Source organism: Danio rerio, chromosome 3 (genome assembly GCF_052040795.2).
Source record: "Danio rerio strain M-AB ecotype USA chromosome 3, GRCz13ab, whole genome shotgun sequence".
Lineage (NCBI taxonomy): Eukaryota > Metazoa > Chordata > Actinopteri > Cypriniformes > Danionidae > Danio > Danio rerio.
The window spans coordinates 46,459,350-46,472,400 of NC_141023.1; the positions used below are offsets into that span (position 1 = coordinate 46,459,350).

The window sequence follows — 13,051 nt, forward strand, 5'->3', positions numbered from 1 at the left end:
AGACTAGTTTTACGGCAATCCCTGTTTTAGATGTATTACGGTAGGGAAAGCCCTAACGCATTTCCTGAGTGAGATACATGTGCATAAAAGTTATACAGCCTTACTTTGGCTTAATCCCTACCGTTTTAGATCTGTTTTTAGATCTTTTCTTGACAAGAGACCAAAATAAAGAAGCTTTATTTTTATGAATTGTGTCATTAGCCCCTTTCACACAGTGATACCGGAAAATATCCGGAAAATTTACGGAACGACTTTACCGGTATGTTCAAAAAAGCGCTGTTCACACAGGCGAGGACGTTACGGAAATTTTCCGGAAAAGAGCATTCACACATCCATTCCAAAATACCGGTAAATTCTGACATCATTCACCACAAATGAGCTTTAAACGGCTGCGCTTGTATTTGTAAACATTTGACTAAATTACAAACTCTTTTGATGATCAATATTGTAAACAACTTTCACAGGATCATATTCGCATGTCGAGATGTTCATAATATTTGCGTGTGCAGGCGCTCACAGGCACACGCAAAGCTTGAAGGTAAACAAACAACGGCTTATCATAAGCATCTTATCGATGATTATTTGCACAGTTGGCATTAAGGAGAACATATAAACGTGATCTGACTAACTTCTAGCAGCTAAATGCGTCTGGAAAAATATTCAAAGGCTTTTATTCTCACAAACCGCGCGGACGTAAATGCGTCTGACTGTTGTGATTGGCTAAAGCAGAAGTCTTACGTCAGCACGTTCTAGACGTGCACCCGCTTATTCCGGAAATATTCCTTCTGCGTTCACACAGCGCAGCATTCCGGCAAATTGCCGGTAATGTTACAACTTCTCTTTCCGGAAAATAGCCAGAACGAATTTACCGGTATTTTCAAAAAGGACCTGTTCACACATACAACCTTTCCGGAAAATTGCCGGTAATTTTCCGGAAAGGTCTGTATGTGTGAAAGGGGCTAAAGTGTCAGATTGCTCAGCTAAGTTAACATAGTAGACTACCTAATATGGTAAATAAGATATATTATTATAATTATTATAATTATAATTAATCGCAAAAATTTCTGGAAATTTCCACCACAAAATCAGCCATTTTTATCACGAAAAAATCACACACAAAAAAAAAAAATCTTGAAAAACTAGGGGGTCTGATTATCAATGCACTGTCACTTTGAATGAGCATTAGCAGTGTGCCAAAAATAGACCCAGCGGCAAAACCATCATGGCACTGCTGCTTCAGCGACGCTCATGCCTCGCGCTGCTTCTGCATGTAGTATGAAAGCTGTACCCTGTTAACTGCTCACGCTTGCGATGTGAAACAGGCTTTGGGTGTCAGATTGACTTGGTTAATCTGGGCTTTAGAAAAAAACTATTGGTAGGGTTTAGGTTAGGAGGAGGGTGGGTTAGTCGAACGGTCAGTCAGTCAGTCAGTCAATCAGTCAGTCATGCAGTCATTCAGTCAGTCGACAGCGACCTCTGGTGGATTTACATAAGAACAGCAGGCACGAATGGCACTCGCAAGAGAAATTAACGATCTCAAAAAGCATAAAAAGCAGCTTCTGGTGCATCCATGAAATGAATTCCTCCTGGGATGTACAGGGTGGGCCATTTATATGGATACACCTTAATAAGCTTATTGGGAATTTCCCTAGAAAAACAATGGTGTGCTTGGTTTTAAACGTAACTTTATTTTTTTCATGGGTTTTTTACAAGCCACCAAACATATACAAATGTGCCACAAACAGGATGTTAATATCACCAGTCATTGCCATTTTATTAAAGGGCCATGACACCCCTTGAGACTTGATTGACCCCTGCAGACTCAGTGCAGCAGGTCTCCTGACCTGCCTATTTTAACCGTTTGCCCTGCTGGTAATTTGGAGGATTTAGGCAAACACAGCAGCACGGCCATGTGTCTGAATGTGAACGAACTCCTGATAAAAGTCAACGTCCGCCATTCTTCAATTCTCGTGCTGCTCTCCCGACAAAAATGTTTGCAGCACACACACAGCTTTGCTGTATGATCGGCCCTGACAAGATCGCGGGGAAAAAACATGCAACAAACCACGTGGATCATAGAAATAAACACATACGAGCCTTCATGAACGGCTACTGCGTGCCGTGGGTCCGTGACTCCGTGTCTCACAGCTTGCTTGAAACTGGCAGGTCTGTCCCGCCTTCGGAAAGCACGTGCTCTCATGAATAATTAAGCATCCGGCTCTTCTCATAGGATAAAAAAACTCCGCTATGAATAATAATGAGAAACCAACTCGTCATCATTGCACTTGCAGTACTGCGCTACGTCGCCGATTTTTATCCCGCCCCAAAAATCATTTTAAACCCGGAAGCTGAAATTAGCTGACAAAAGCTCAAAATTATCCAGTTTTCCCAACAATTAAAGCTGACAGGTGCTAACATTGTCTTAACTGATGCTCAACACACACAAATCTGTTAATATAAAAAAAAAGTTCTCCAGGGTGTCCTGAATCTTTAAGGTGTATCCATATAAATGGCCCAGCCTGTATGTGGTGCTCTTCAGAAATGTATATATTGATGCATTTTCAGAATGAGCCTGAGTTGACACCAACATATATATGCTCTAACAGACTGAAACTAACACTGTTTTATTTTAATGACACTTTTATTTCTATTATTTAAATACTTAGACTGTCCAGTGCAAAAAATACTTGGAAATAAAAGGAACTTCATCTGATTTCATTATTTTCTCTTTCTATATTGAATTTGATGGATGCTATCCAAAAGATGATTAGTCATAACAAATGAAAGATAAATCTGGCATCAGTGCCCAAACAGCTTCACATTATGTAACATGAATTAAAAAGACAAAATAAAGTAATATTACAAAAGCACAATGAACCATGTTCAGATGCACTAAACATGAGCTGAATTTTATATTAATGCACAAAATCATGTTGCTCGGCAACCAAAAACAATTAGGCACAACGCAATGGGAGTTTAACACCCCTTAATAAAAGGTTTTTTCCCTTTTTCCTTTTTTCGCATTTCTCTATGTTTTCTGTTGCTCTTACGTTTAAAACACGTAAAGTGCTTAACCATTGCACAAAAAGCTTTTCTATTGCCCTATATTTCTGCCCTCAATCCATTGCCAATAACTACTCCCAGTGTGGACTCAGTACCCACGATGCTTCCTATATGTCTCACCTCCAATTACTATCATAAATATCAGTTGAAACAGTGTCCACGTGCATTAATGTATCACTGAGCACTGATTAAAGTCCATTCATCAGAGGGTGGTCCGATATGGACAGATAAAGAGAGACAAATTTACTTTCTGTGTGCCGAGGAGTGACAGAATAGATTGTGAAAGATGGAATGCTAAGAAAAGCGGTAAGGGAAGCTGAAAGAGAATGATTTTTTTGTAAGCAAGTGTGAGAGAAAGGACCAGATAAGACAGAAACAAAGATACAGTCTATGAATAGCCCGTTTTTAGTGCTTAAGTCTAGATGCAAACAGCCTAAATGGATCCTTTAGCATTACCGTCCCTGGACCAAAGTGTCTTAAATAATCCAGCCACTTTTCTCATCAAAGATAAAATGACAAACTCTCACAAACAGCTCTTTCTCGCTGTGATGCAAGCCATTGCCTTAAAGTAGCCCGACGTCAAGCACAATCAAATCACATGAACTATAAAAGTGTATGAAACGCTATAAATAAAAGCCAGTGGGATTCGATAAGAAAGCGTAATGTCTCTGAGCCAGAGTCTGAGCTGTTCTTTCTAGTAAAAGCAAGTCTGTGTCAACCACATCTGATGCCCATTTGCTCATATAGGTCAAGGCTGAAGACATTCTGAGAAATTTGATTTTGGAAGGGCTTCAGAGTTGGAATGACGTGGCGTATTCATAGACAGACAGACGTCAGGAGGCACCTGTGCATGGTAACAAAAAAGCCTGATACTTACAGAAAGTCAAACTTAAAATTTTAGTTTTCTGTCGCAAATCTTTTTAACTTTGACAGACAGTCTCCAAAAACGACACAATGTGAGCAGCGCATAGCCTCAGGGTGAGTGCAGTGTATGCAGTTTAAACAAAATGTTCCATGGAATAGACTTGTCCTCTCTCCCACTAATGACTACCAGTGAGCATAATTATTATCCTCTCATGATAACTTAATTAATCCAAAGAAATATAGGTGTAATACCTAAATAATATCTTGGAGAGAACATACTAACGTTTAAATCTTTCATTGTCTTCCACGATTGGCAATTCATGCCCTTCTATTAGGTCAACCACCGAAAATGCATCCATGAATGATAAAACATATTCACCAAATGAAAACATCACTCACATTCTTATCCCTTATCCTACAATTAAACTCGTCATTTCCTTTTCCTCATTATATCAGTCAGTGTTCATGATATGTTTTTCATACTCCTGTATCATATCAGTGTGTCTTCTTAAAGTGTGTATGACAGATCAATTGTGAAGGTTGCCATATTAGATAAAATCTCATTAATAAATTGCCTGGCACAAAGGGGGAAGAGACGAATGTTACATTTACACCTTGGAAAGAACACAATTGGTTGAATAGATGGATGGAAGGATGGATGGATGGATGGATGGAAGGATGGATGGATGGATGGATGGATGGATGAATGGATGGATGAATGGATGGATGGACAGATGGATGGATGAATGGATGGATGGAGGGATGATGAATGGATGGATGGACAGATGGATGGATGAATGGATAGATGGAGGGATGGATGGACAGATGGATGGATGGATGGCCATTGAAAGTGCACCGTGTTTAAAACTATTGATTCATCGTCAACTCATAGTGGTTTGAATGAATCAGTAATGAATCTTTAGCTGTGCCGGCGTGACAGCGATATGAAACTCAAGCCCCACCCATTTGTTGCGCGCGCAGATCCTAGAAAATTTAAACCCCCACCCCCGGCTACAAACACTAGAAAAAAAGGAAGACAAACACTTTAGCAGATCCTGGCTGAATCATGTGGCGAAGATGCTGTGCTCTGAAGTGTGAGGGAAAGTTAGTGTTATTTTCCCTACTCAAAGATGAGGCTGTGAAGAGTCAATGGTTAAAGTTTATTCTTGCAAAAATATCTCAGCAGTATAGCCTATCCTTTTGCTGTGTTCCTGTCATTTTTTCTGACGAGTGCTTCAGCAATCTACTCTCTTACAACGGGGCATTTGTCAGCTATTTAATAAAGGAAGGATCAATAAAGACTAATGATGTTTGGGACATTGTCAAAGCTTGACAGGATCTTTACAGTACACAGATCATTGATCAGTTTCTTCCTCCATTTCACAAGTGTTATTAAGTGCGATTAAAATGGTTGCTTCGTTTTCTCTAGCTTGTAATTTTTGTACCTAATTGTGTTTTGTACTTGTAACCACTTGTGCTGTATCTGGTTAACCCTTTATATTCTCATATCGCATGTAAAACCACATTGAAACGTGACATGTGCCGCTTTGTTTACGGATTTAAATGCATCTGTGATAAAAATAGTTCATCTTTTGCCACTGTGTTGATTAATACTGAATGTGTGTCATGGTTAAGAGTAGAGTAATATGCTGGTGTTAAACTGCATTGCTTTAATGCACTCCTGCATTGGGCTCACACATACACTCCACACATACCACCCCTTTCACATCAAACAGTGATCTGATTTAAGACAACAACTGCAATTAGGATAAATGACTTTCTATAAGCATTTCTTCAGACTGCGTCCTGATGGTAACATTACAAATGCTGAGTGAATCTTTAAAAATCATAATTGCTGTTTTTCTATAACGGAATCAAATAGAATCTGCAGCGAATGTTGTTTATAACCAGTTATCTTATTTGCCTGATTGATCATTTGCGATAATTTGTTCTTCTGTTTAAGTGTTGCGTTACCAAACAATGAAACAATGTTATATGTGAGAACACTCTCTATTAATGATCTATGCCATGATTAAAGTCTGTGTACTAACATTAAAGCTTCTCAACTTGCAAAAGAGACTGAGATGCTGACTTGTCTTCTTATAAACAGCCTCTACATTACTATCAACATTAAGTTTATTGTCAATAACTGTGCCTAAACACTTAAAAATTGTGACCTGCTCTACTATTTTTCCATTTACGATGACTGGTTCATAAAATCTAGTATCCACTGCTCTTGTTTGACCTCCCAAATATAGCTTTTTTGTTTTCCCAATATTAAGATGTAATAAACTTTTGCCAAACCAATCTGTGATACTATTAATATATTTAAAACAAAAGGAGTTATTTAAATGCTGTTCAAATGCTGGAATAGTTGGCGGTTCATTGCGTTGTGGTGACCCCTGATTATCAGCAACTAAGCTGAAGGAAAATGAAAATGACGGAATGAATGAATGAAGTTAATGAAATGAAAATACTAAACAGTCTTGGAATTTAGATTAAAGAAAGTATGAATATAAGAAAGAAGACCATGAACAAAGCTAGATGTCAGTAGACTTGAATTAGACTGTGTCCATTTTTAAGTATACTCAGCACTGGTTCTCAATCCTGGTCTACATCATTGAATACCAGGACACAGAGTACTTCACTGATGAGTTTAATTTGGTGTGATTGATTTAAGAGCCATTCGAATTGACCTGTTTATGGGGGGCCTCGGGGACCAGGACTGAGAACATGACTGAGTCTCTGTTTGTCATGCATCAGCATTTCAATTAAGGTCCATGTGTCTGTGCAAAGTCCCTCCTTTAGAGATTTTACACCATCATTTTGTAAAGGTGGACTTTCAGGCAGGATAAAATGCAATGATTTAAAGCACAGAGTTGAGTTGAAAATAAGAGACTTTCCCTGTTTTATTGCAAACAAAGCTTAGCTCAGCTTTCACAGACTCCCACAGAAACATATTGCCCCAACAAGACCCACAATGACGTGTTTAGAGCCTCTTGTCCAATGAACAGCTTCATTAAAATCATTGTAACAGGTACAGTATCTGCCATAGACTCCCAGTGAAGCGCGCCTTCAATGGGGTTCTCCAGGCCATCTGTTCATAGAATCTTGTGCACAGATTCATTTACATTAAAGCGGATCATGGACATTGCTATGCAATATTATATTATGCTTTTATTTAATAAAATGTTGATGCTGTTTACACTGCCTGCAATAGATTCACACAAATGTATTTACATCATTCCAAAACTTTTTAGTTTTGCTATATTATTTTTAGCTGGACACTGTTTATGTAATATTTATACACAGATTACATATTATAAGATTACATATTGTTACTCATTGTAAATATATTTTGAGTTTTAATAATTTAAGTATAATTTAGGGTAAAGTTCTTGATTCTCTGTGTATGTATTTGAAGACTGCAGGAACTCATCTTAATATTTATTGTTTAGTAATTCATCTATTGCTATAAAAATGTTAAATAATAAGTCAAATAAATACCAGGAAAGCCTCTTATCTTACAATGTAATATTTCACTCATTCACTTATTTTCCTTCGGCTTTGTCACTGATTTATCAGGGGGTCGCCACAAGCGAAATGAAATGCCAACTACTCTGGCATATGTTTAACACAATGGATGCCCTTATAACCGCAACCCAGCACTGGGAAAAGGTAATATTTTTACATTTTTATTTAATGTGTTAATGTAATGTGTTTTATATAATAAACATTTAAAGATATTTTTTATATTTAATACATTTGCATTTTAAAGAATTTTCTAGCTTTCCGGTGCAATCTTTATCCAGTCATCCTTGATACACTTGACATAGATAGATGGCTGAATGGATGGATAGATAGATAGATAGATAGATAGATAGATAGATAGATAGATAGATAGATAGATAGATAGATAGATAGATAGATAGATAGATAGATAGATAGATAGATAGATAGATAGATAGATAGATAGATAGACAGATAGATAGCATGTCTGGAATGTAACAGATCATTTTGAGCAGTGAGAGATGGAGAGATGATGGTGGCGGAGAAGACAACTCTACAGTGACACAAAGGTAGCTCTTGATGACTCACTCCCTCCCTCTTTTTCTGTATCTCTCTCTCCAGTCTGGATTAAAATAACAGAGCCCCAGCAGCCCCAGCCTGCAGAGGGGGAGTTTTGCTTTCCATCTCAGAGACAGGGTGATACGCTAAAAATACCCCTCTGTGTGTGGGCTGCACTAGGAGATCAGGGCGGGGGTGCAGCTCTGGAAGCTGGTTTGTACATTACAGATTTGGTGTATGCAGCATGAGACTGTATGTATGCACAGGTTAGATGCTTTTACTGGGCGCAAAGCCGGTGTCAACATCCCTGACATCCATGATTGGCTTATTACATGGATCGGTGTGTTAATTGTATTTCCAGTTCAGTTGTGATGCATCTAATGGTGTCTCTAAAAGGGCCTTTGTTAGACAGCCAAGTGACCACTGCTACCTCGATTATGGAATTCCTTTTCTCCGGTAACTTCTTTGTCTTGGTCATTACACCAGGAAATGATGTTCGATTGCTGCCATTAGCAAATCAATACATCGTCATGCAGTGAAATGGGGCATCACCGCTTAAGGATCTATTTTTTCGGGCATAAGATGTAAATAAAGCTCAGGACATCACATTTTTCCAAATCAGCTGTTGCATCTGAGATCAAAATGGTTTCTCTGTTTATCTTGAGCCTATAATGTGCTATAAAACCCAGTAGCAACCAGTCAGGATGGAAGCTCTCAAGTGCTGCTAAGTGTTTAAAGCAGATGAATGCTGATCGCAAGCAACCCTCATTAAAACAAACACTTGTTCAGGGCTTCCCCCTGACATTTCAGCTCACTAAAGCTTGTTAAAGGATGTAATGCTGGAAAGCAGATTTTTAATAGTTTCCCATTACTCCAGAAGATGCACAGGGACGATTTCCATATAAAAGGTTAGTAAGCTACGCTAGGGAATGAGAGGAGCGCATGTAGTAGGGGGAGAGGGAGCCTTTAGGGTGCTGATGGCTGTACTGGGTAGGAATTACTTAGAATTGAGTATTTGAGTGCAACAGAGGCCAGCTAGTGATGTGCTGTTCAGGTAAAAGTGCTCTAGCCACAGACGCTAAGGGTCATGGTCTTTAGCCGTCTTGTTAGAGCAAGTAGTGAGGTTTAGGGGGTAAGTGTAACGAAGGCCAGCTAGTGACGTGCTGTGCAAGTGAATCTTATTCCTCTGACCTCTAAAGGTGCTATAGCGACAGACGCTATGCAAAGGACTTTAGCTTCGTGGTTAGAGTATTCAACTCCCATGTGAAGATTCGCCGATTCCATTCCAAGCTCGGAGTGTGTTGGGTGGTATAGGACAAGTGGGGTTACATTGGTGCCGTGATCTGGATGGGGGTGAGGTTTAGGGGGGTGAGTGTAATAGAGGCCAGCTAGTAAAGTGCTGTGCAGGTAAACTTCACTCCTCTGACCTCTAAAGGTGCTCTAGCAACAGACGTTAAAGGCCATGGTCTTCAGTCTCCTTATTAGAGCAACCGACTCCCAAAAATAGAGAGTTACCGGTTTGATACCAGCTTGGAGCAGATTAGATGGTATAGGACCGGTGGGGTTACATTGGTGTTGTGACTTGGATGGGAGTGAGGTTTGGGGGGTGAGTTTAATGGAGGCAAGCTATTGACGTGCTGTGCAGGTAAACCCAACTCCTCTGACATCTAAAGGTGCTTTAGCAACAGATGCTAGAGGTCATAGTCTTAAGCCATCTTGTTAGAGCAACCAACTTCCATGTGGAGAGTTGCCTGTTCGATCCCAGCTCGGAGCGGGTTGGGTGGTGAAGGACCGGCGGGGTTACATGAGCAGGGAGTTGGCAGTCTCTTGGCTTGGCCAGAGCCAAAACCACTGAGTAATGTTGCTAAATGCTGGTTAGTGTGACACCTCAGTGGGGTTCATTGAGCAAATTTTGTTGTTATGAGTTCACACTGTAGTTGGGAGACCTGTAGAATAGAATTGAGAGGAAAGAATTGTAGGACTCAGAATACAACAATCTGTGGCTCTTGCAGCAAAAATGGCCAAAAGCGTTATATTTTAGGTAGAGCTGAATGATAAATTGACATAAAATCACAATATATCTTCTCTGAAAGCCAAAAGGCGCTCTCTTGAGTCACACAAATATAGAGTACAATCAAATATGCCCGAAGAATCCAAGCAAATACTAGTCTATAGAAAATCGGATAAAAAGAAGATTAAACTGCTTTCATTGAATTCAGCAGGATTAATAAACAAATGACCATGACAACATATGGTTTACTTAAATCCGTTCTATTACGTTTTTCTGATAATGAAATATGTAATGAAACAATGTTTTTGTTGCTGCTTATTAGAATACTATTCTGGAATAAGGTGCATGCTTTTTTTCTGTGTAAGACTCACAGAAGGAATTGTTTCAAACACTCAAATGAAGCTATGAAGTAAGTTTGGAGCCAAAACATTATATTGTGTGGTATTTTCACATGCTTTCAGGCCTACATTACAACATTTGACAATTTCAGGTCTACATTAGCAACATACAAAGGGCCATAGGTAGGGATGTCCAATTCCGATCACGTGATCAGAAATCGGACCATTATGCGGTTTCAGACTCAATCAGATTCGGACGTTAATATACATTAGGGGTGTAACGGTTCACAAAAATCACTGTTCGGTTTGATACGACACAGTGGTGTCACGGTTCGGTATGTTTTCAATACAGCAAAAAAAGAAAAATGCCAAAGGATTTCTCTGATTTAATTTTTTAACGTATTAAAACTAACATCATAAAAGTATGATCTTGTTTTTTTTCTTTTACTTTAAACAGTAATAGAGCTATACGTCGGGGGTTTCTGCTTAGCGGCAAATAAAACAAATCATTCTTTATACTCATAACCAAAGAGCCACTTATAAAAAATAAATATAATATTGTAGTAGTTAAGCAAATAAAAAGAAAAGAACAATTTAGTTTTTTATGAAACTCAGTTTCAATCTATTTTTAAGTAATTTTTTTTTTTATTTTCAGTAAGATGAGTGTCCACCTTTTGTTTAGACAGCACAGATCTGCTTGATTTGACTGTCACCTGCCAATTTAGTGGATCTAAAAGCAGGAATTATCTGACTGAAATGGGCTTATGAAGGAATAATGTAACGGGGCTTTATTACATTTAACATTTTCCTAAAACCCGAAATTTTCACTACTGATCTCTCATATGCATAGCGATGAATGTACCGATCGCCTCTGTGACTTGATTTGCCCTGTTCGAATCTGTAGGAATTGCCTGTCTGTATGCTGTTCCAGTTCCAGTTACTAATTCCGTGATGTCAGTGTAAATGAGTTGATATGGTCAAATGTTAGTGCTAAAATAGCCTACTGTCTTACCACTCTCCTGCTAGCGGTGATGGTGCGTGACGTATCTAAAGAGCGGTGGAGGCATGTGCGTGCGATGTACCTGAGCGGCGGGGGTGAGTTATGCCCAACGTACCCACAGAGCTGGGAGGGATGTGGTGGAAGAGGGGTGTGTGACGTATTTAAAGGGGGGGGACACACGCGATTTCGCTAGGATTTTTGTTTGCGGACATCCAGGAGTCTCCCGAAACTTCCGGGAGACTTGGGATGTCTGGGATTACATTCACATTACTAGCCATTTTGCGAGCTAGTATAGCGTGTGCCTGACTGGAGTAGTGTTTGGAGGTGGGCGGATGTGTTAATATGTGAACAGGATATTGAGATTGGCTGTTTTGTGTTGGTGTCCAGGGTTGCTGGGGTAATGTGGGCGGAGCCAGCACGAGCAGGCTGACACAGAAGGCAGCAAGATTGCTAATGAGTGCATGCCTTAATAAAGTGATATTCTGAGTTCAAAAGCAATGGTCTACTGTTTAACATGATAGCGGGGAAGGCAGCATTTGGGATGCCATGTTGAGCATTGTTGCACTGAAAACATTAAGTTTTGTACTTATTCTCTATTATCTTTTTAGATGTTAGTCTGAATCAAATCGCTCGGTTCATAATGCGTACCGAACCGAGAGACTCGTACCGAACAGTTCAAAACGAATACGCGTATCGTTACACCTTTAATTTATATATATATATATATATATATATATATATATATATATATATATATATATATATATATATATATATATATATATATAAAAACGGAAAGAGCGTGTATATCTGCAGTCTGGAGATATTATAAAGTTGTTGATGACAGCATTGCCATAGCAAAGATATGTAAACTTGGGATTGCCTGCTGGATATTTTTAGCTGAGATGCTATTTGTTTTTATATTTAGATTTACTGTTGCAACTAGAGATGGGTTCTAACATGGCCACGAGGTAGACAGATGTACAAATCTGTTCCTACCACAACTCAGCTCCTACCACAGACGGACAGATTTTAAACTTTAGGACACTTTGAGATATTAAACTGATGAAACAGCCGCCGAGTTCAACCATGGTCATCGAAGAATTACAAGAAAGAATCCAGATACATCTGAGGAAAGTCTTGACAGCGACGAAACTAACGGTAGCGTCAAGCTAACAAGTGACGCTACAACAAACAATGAGGAAAACGAGGTGATGAAGGCTCTCGCAGATATAAAACACTTACAGAGGCTGAACATCAAATTAGTGAAACCGAGAATAATGTGGATAAGCAACAAAAAACAGCGAAAGTTCTGAAAAGCTGAGTTGTTACACTCAGTGTGGACCTGGATGACTAAGAACACTGTAATCGCCGTTGCAATCTCTGCCTAGTCAACCTACCTGAGAAAGCGGAAGTGGCAAACTTTTTAGAAAAGTGGCTTACAGATGTGTTTGGAGCATCTGCTTTTCCGAGTTCAGTGATTATTGAAAGAGCGTACAGAATCGGCAGGCTCCAGGCAAAGCCTCAGCAACACCCGCGAATACTGATCATGAAATTCCTCAACTTTCGTGACCGGCAGAGAGTGATACAGGCTGCCAGAGAGATGGGAATTGTGAAATTTCAGGAACACAAGATCATGTTTTGCTCGGACTTCTCAGTAGCAGTGAGGAAACAACGAAAGCAATTGAATGATGTGAAGAAACGACT

General features: G+C 39.3%; 2 protein-coding genes across 6 annotated transcripts in view; one reads left to right on the forward strand and one right to left on the reverse strand.

Annotated features, from left to right (window-relative positions):
• Positions 1–13,051, reverse strand: part of LOC147846018 (uncharacterized) — a 154,833-nt gene that overhangs the window by 70,756 nt on the left and 71,026 nt on the right. The window lies entirely within an intron of this gene.
• pde4a (phosphodiesterase 4A, cAMP-specific) overlaps positions 1–13,051 on the forward strand; it is a 124,036-nt gene that overhangs the window by 50,174 nt on the left and 60,811 nt on the right. The window lies entirely within an intron of this gene.